The sequence below is a fragment of the Elephantulus edwardii genome, unplaced genomic scaffold (genome assembly GCF_000299155.1).
Source record: "Elephantulus edwardii isolate Elephantulus edwardi_28Jun2011 unplaced genomic scaffold, EleEdw1.0 scaffold00109, whole genome shotgun sequence".
In the NCBI taxonomy this organism is placed as follows: Eukaryota; Metazoa; Chordata; class Mammalia; order Macroscelidea; family Macroscelididae; genus Elephantulus; species Elephantulus edwardii.
The window spans coordinates 5,576,081-5,582,355 of NW_006399859.1; the positions used below are offsets into that span (position 1 = coordinate 5,576,081).

The window sequence follows — 6,275 nt, forward strand, 5'->3', positions numbered from 1 at the left end:
AGAACAGGAAGCCATTGTCCAAACAGAGCAAAGAAACTGCGTGATTAAAAATCAAGAAAGGAGTGTGGTAAGGATATATCTTTTCTCCATACTTTTTCAATCTAAATGTGGAACAAATCATTCAGGAGGCTAAACTTTATGAAGAAGAATGTGGCATCAGAGCTGAAGGAAGACTCCTTAACAACCCGAGTTATACAGACAACAGCCAGAAATGAGGAGGAATTAAAGTGTTTGCTGCAGAAGGTCAAAGACTGTAGCTTTCAATATGGATTGCATCTCAACATCAAGAAAACAAAAATCTTGATAGGTGGAGAAAGAATTGGAATTTTGAGAAGGGGCCACCATCAGTCCCCAAACAGGGGAGGCTCGAGGACTGGGGAGAAAGAAGTGAGTCAAAGGCTGAGGTCAGGTCCAGCAATCACGCAGCTCCACTCTGCGTGCACCAGCACGCTCCTCCTCCACATCTGGAGAGCTGGGACTAGCCTGGACCCACACCCTGGACCCCCGAATGTCTCTCCTTTGGTACCCAGTGGGTGGGAATGAGGGGGTGGGTCTTCTGTGCTGTTATTGGTTGGCTGCCTCGCAGGCATCTATCCCATCGCTGTAAACATCCCAGGTTCTGAGAGATACGTGATGGGCGTCTGGAATTCCTCCAGGCACACGGTACAGGAGATGACGCCAGTGTTTCGGGCACGGTTCATTTTCACGTCACAAGACTTCTCGTGGTTACAGAAGGGGCAGGTGAACTGGGTCTCCAGGGTGCCGGTTATCTTCTTTTTGGGCAGCGGCTTCCTTTTTGACTTTCTGCATCCCATGTCCTCAGGAGGGTGAACCTGCACTGCCTAACCGCGCTGCAACAGTTCAGTTCACTCCTAATTTTTTTTTAATTTTATGCTATAGACAATGGTAAGTTACTAATACAGTACAGAGAGGTCTTATTTATTTATTATGCTGTTTCTCATAATGGTGATACCTTGCATAACATATTGCCAAATAGGAAATTAATGTTGTGACAATACAATTATCTGCACCACCAAACTCAGTGAGATTTCAGAATTCTGACTTCATTATCTGACTTTTCTATAATAAAAACACCATAGTTTCAGATATGTAACAGAGTTTATTTCGTTCAAGCCCTGTCTCTAGGAGAAGACTTTCTCTTTGCATCAGCTCTGGAATAAAGTTCTTGTCTCTTTAGAGATTCTGGGTTTGGCATCACTTTTGTGGCTTGACATCTCTCTCACACTATTTCTGCTTGCTTATATTTTGTCTCTTTTTTAATTTTTTTAAAAAAAGATTGAATCAAGATACATCTTACACTAATTCTGCTCATTAGCATAACGAAGACAATTCATTTCCAAATGTGACTATAATTATAGGCATAAAAGTCAAAATTTGCAATGCTGTTACTTCTATGTACCATCAAGTTGGAACTGACCTATACCTGACCCTCCAGTGGGTTTTCAGAGGCAGTAAATCAAATCACATGGTAGGAGATTGTCCATCCTTCCGCAGAGCAATTGGTGGATTTGAACCACATACCGTTGGGTTTGCAGTATAGCTCCTTAACACTAGAACACCAGGGCTCCCCAATTTACAGCTAATATATAGCTAATACGGGCCATCTCAGGTGTTCCTTCTCATAATCTTTAACTTTGCTAACAATTCTTATTTGAAATAATCTGAAAGAACTGTGAGGTGCCAAGCAGAGGGACAATTAAGAAAAGTAAATGCTGACCTAGCGCCGGCCCGGGGAGGTGCGCGGAGCCGGCGCGCTGGGGCCTCCAGCCGGAGCGGGGCGGGCGACCGGGGAAGCGCTGGGGGCGGGGCTGCGCGGGGGGGAGGTTGTCGGCGGCCGCCGGGCTCCGGGCGCTGGCGCGTCCCCAGCGCCCCAGCCAGCCCTGCCGGGCGGCCTGCGGGAGCGGCGCAGTTGCGAAACTGAGTGCCTGCCTGCGTAGTTCACCTAGAATATTGGGCTGGTGTTCTACCTTTCCTGAAGTCTACCTCATCCAGCTGCGGCTTAAAGTGAACTCGTGGTAAGCCGACTACATCAACTGCCTTACTTGGGTTTCTGCAGTTAGAGACATGACCTGACACCTGATGACCATTCTCAGGGCGTTCGGGTGACTGGCTGGTGCACCATGGAACTTAAAGTATGGGTGGATGGAGTGCAGAGGATTGTGTGTGGAGTCACTGAAGTCACAACTTGCCAGGAGGTCGTAATCGCCTTAGCTCAAGCCATTGGTCGAACTGGAAGGTATGCTCTTATAGAAAAATGGAGAGATACTAGCGCCTCATGAAAATCCTATCATTTCCTTAAACAAGTGAGGGCAGTATGCCAGCGATGTACAGCTCATTTTACGTCAAACAGGGCCGTCTCTCAGTGAACGACCCACTTCAGATAGTGTGGCCCGAATTCCTGAAAGAACTTTATACCGGCAGAGTTTGCCTCCTTCAGCTAAACTAAGGCCTCAGAATGACAAATCCATCAAAAGGAGAGAGCCAAAAAGGAAATCGTTAACATTTACAGGAGGTGCTGAAGAATTGATGGACATTTTTGGGAAAAGTAAAGAAACTGAATTCAAGCAAAAGGTGCTGAATAACTGCAAAGCAACAGCAGATAAATTGAAGAAGCTGATTCATTTGCAGACAGAGAAGCTTCACTCTATTGAGAAACAGCTGGAATTCAATGAAGTTGAAATACAATTTTGGGAGCCAAAATATAATTCCAGCCTTGAAGAGGAAATTGTCCGCCTAGAGCAAAAGATCAAAAGAAATGATGTAGAAATTGAGGAGGAAAAATTTTGGGAAAATGAATTACAGATTGAGCAGGAGAATGAAAAACAGCTGAAAGATCAACTTCCAGAAATAAGACAGAAAATAACAGAATGTGAAAGCAAATTAAAGGACTATTTGGCCAAGATCCAGACTATGGAAAATGGCCTTGAAGCAGAAAAGATGCAACGAGAGGTTCAGGAAGCACAAGTCAATGAAGAAGAAGTTAAAGGAAAGATTGGGAAAGTCAGAGGGGAGATTGACATTCAAGGCCAGCAGAGTCTGAGGTTGGAAAATGGTATTAAAGCTGTGGAAAGGTCCCTTGGACAAGCCACCAAACGGTTACAGGACAAAGAACAAGAACTGGAGCAGTTGATAAAGGAGCTGCGACAAGTCAACCTCCAGCAGTTTATCCAGCAGACAGGGACAAAAGTCACCGTCTTGCCAGCAGAGCCCATTGAATTAGAGGCCTCCCACACAGACATAGAAAGGGAGGCACCATTCCAGTCTGGGTCCCTGAAGCGGCCTGGTTCATCACGGCAGCTCCCCAGTAATCTTCGTATTCTACAAAATCCTAATTCATCTGGTTTTAATCCTGAAGGCATATATGTATAACATCATGGCTTTGGGAGAGAGACCCAATGAAGATACCAAGGACAGTAAAAATTCCTTTGATTTGTGCCAGTGATGAACAGAGGAGGTATTTCACAAGCCACTGTATCTTTCTGTCCTAAATTGCATACCACTTGGAGCCATACCCTGTGCACTGATGCTAAAGAACAAAGAAACTGTTTTCACACTTCAACAGTATTGACCTTTCTGTCCAGCAGCTGTAATGCAAGGCCTTCATTTTTATTTGTAGCATTTTTGAGAGCATTTAGGAAAAGTATTATTCTACGTGGATACATAAATAAAAGTGATTTAAGAGTGAAGAGAGAAAAAAAAAGAAAAGTAAATGCTGTCTGACCTTCTAGAGGGCAGCCATGAAGAGGAAGATGCATGTCCCATGATTATTAAACACCTAACCAGATAGACTCCGTTTTGAAGGCCAGCTGCTCACATCTTCTGAAATCATCATATCTCTAATTTCTAAGCTAACCATATCTTTCCATCCTAATTGTTGTTGTTGTGTACCATTGAATCAGAACTGACCCATAGCTGACCCACCACTGGGTCCAGAGGCAGGAAATCACATAAGAGAAGATCACCCATCTTCCTCCAGAAAAGCAGCTGGTGGATTCAAACGATGTACCTTTGCATTGGCAGCACAATTCCTTACCACTACAGTGCTAAATAAATGTGAGCAATTTCTGGTGTCCTTAACCTAGCCGACAAATACACTCTCAAAACTTTTCCTATGTGTGGATAACAACAAGGTGTGGCTGACATTGAGAAGAATAGGAATTCTGAACATTTGATTTTACTTATGCAAAACCTATACTTGGACCAGGAGGCAGTCATCAGAACAGAGCAAGGAAACACCACATAATTCAGAATTGGGAAGGGTGTGTGCAAGGATGTGTCCTATCTCCAAATCTTTTCAATCTGTATGCAGAACAGATCATCTGGGAGTCTGGGCTCTATGAGGAGGAATGTGGCATCAGGATTGGAGGAAGACTCATCAACAACTTGTGTTATGCAAATAATACAACCCTGCTTGCAGAACCTGAGGAGGACTTGAAGAGCTTGCAGCAGAAGGTCAATGACTGCAGCCTCAAATATGAATTGGAGCTCAACATCAAGAAAACTGATTCTCAGCAGTGGGCCAACTGGTAGCATTATGATAGATGATGAAGAGATTGAGAGATGATGAGGAGATTGAAATTGTTAACAGCTTTACTTTGCTTGGCTCCACAAACAACACTCTTGATACCAATGGTCAGGAAATAAAAAAATGAATTGCATTGTGAAAGTCTGCTGTCAGGGACCTCTCCAGAGAACTGAAGAACAATGACATCAGTCTGGAGACTAAGATGTGCCTGATCCAGGCCATAGCCATCACAATGACTTGCTATGCATGAGAAAGCTGGGATGATAGAGAATTTATGCCTTTGAGTTGTGCTGGAGAAGAGTATTAAATATACTATGGACTGTCAAGAAAACAAACAAGTTCATCCTGGAGAGGGTGAAGCCGGGATGCTCCTTGGAGGCAAGGATTCCGAAGCTTCGTCTGGCATACTTTGGACATGTTGCAAGGAGGGGCCAGTTCTTGGAGAGGGACATCGTTCTTGGGAGGGTGGAGGGACAGCGCAGGAGAGGAAGACCCTCAATGAGATGGGTCGATGAGACTGGGGTAACGAGGGTGGGTATATCAGAGACAAAAAGATTGGCACAGAATAGAGCAGGTTTCAGGGCTATTAAACATAGGGTCTCTATTAGTAGCAAATGACTCAAGGGCACATTATAACATGTACCAGTGCATACCACACACACTGTCTCCTATATACCAGTATATAATAAATCCCCTCCTTTTTTGAGTCCAATCTCTGTCTCTGATAATGTTTTTTTTTTTTTTGTCACTTGGTGGCAGAGCCTTGACTTTTTAGTAGCAAATTTAGTGGCCATGTGGGGATTTTTTTCATTGGGATCTGGAGCCCCTCAGGGAGAATATGGCTCTGGGGAGAAAGTCTTCAATGTGGGCACAGGTGTCATGCACACTGAGGGTTGCTTCACAGAGGAGAGTTCATCAGGGTGCTTTCTTTCTCCAATTGTCTGATAAAGTAGAAGAAAAGAATTAAAATGCAGGTGCAATTGCTCATAGTTCTCAATAACTCAGGACTGACTAAACTAGAGTCTTGCTTCTGTTTCTCTGAGAGGCGAGGGACTGGGAGTTTAGGGAATCAACTGGACAACTTGGGGCAGTCTCAGTTCTAATGAAGCTGGGAAAGTATGGGCCAGCAACTCATGAAAACTCTTCTTATTAAATGGGTTACTATGGGGTCACATTCTCTGAATCTATAGTGCACCAAAATACAGTGCCCATTCCCTATTCTCTTTCAGCACCACATAAGACAATTATGTCCTTAATAGTTATTAGTTGTGTAAGTTAAAGAATTTGTCTCATTGCATGTGCATGTTTTTTATTTGGTTTTCATACGACATTTATATACATTGCGTTTTTCAGTTGTGTACATTGTACTTCACATATTCTTTCATTCACACTGTTTCATACAATCATTTATATACACTGTTTTACAAAATCAATTAACACTTACATATGGCTACCATTAATGATGCTGTCTTTTCATATCCAAGTTGGATCTTTCCATTTCTCCATTTCTTCATCCCCACCCAAAAAAAACCTTCAATCCCCCACCCACATGCCCAATGAACTCGGCTCTCCTAATGATTTCCCTTCCTCCCCATTTTCCACCCCCTTGATCCCTGCCTTTTTAACTTTAATATAGATCCTCCTTTGGTAGTATTGCCATTTTCACAACATTGAGTCTTCCTATCCATGAGCAAGGGATATTCTTCCACTTTTCAAGATCTCTTTTTGT

The 6,275-nt window shown here is 43.5% G+C and overlaps 2 pseudogenes; one reads left to right on the forward strand and one right to left on the reverse strand.

The window, feature by feature from the left end:
- Positions 1–564: 564 nt before the first annotated feature.
- On the reverse strand, positions 565–815 carry LOC102867459 (annotated as a pseudogene).
- Positions 816–2,141: 1,326 nt separating this feature from the next.
- On the forward strand, positions 2,142–3,390 carry LOC102867863 (annotated as a pseudogene).
- The last annotated feature ends 2,885 nt before the right edge of the window (positions 3,391–6,275 follow it).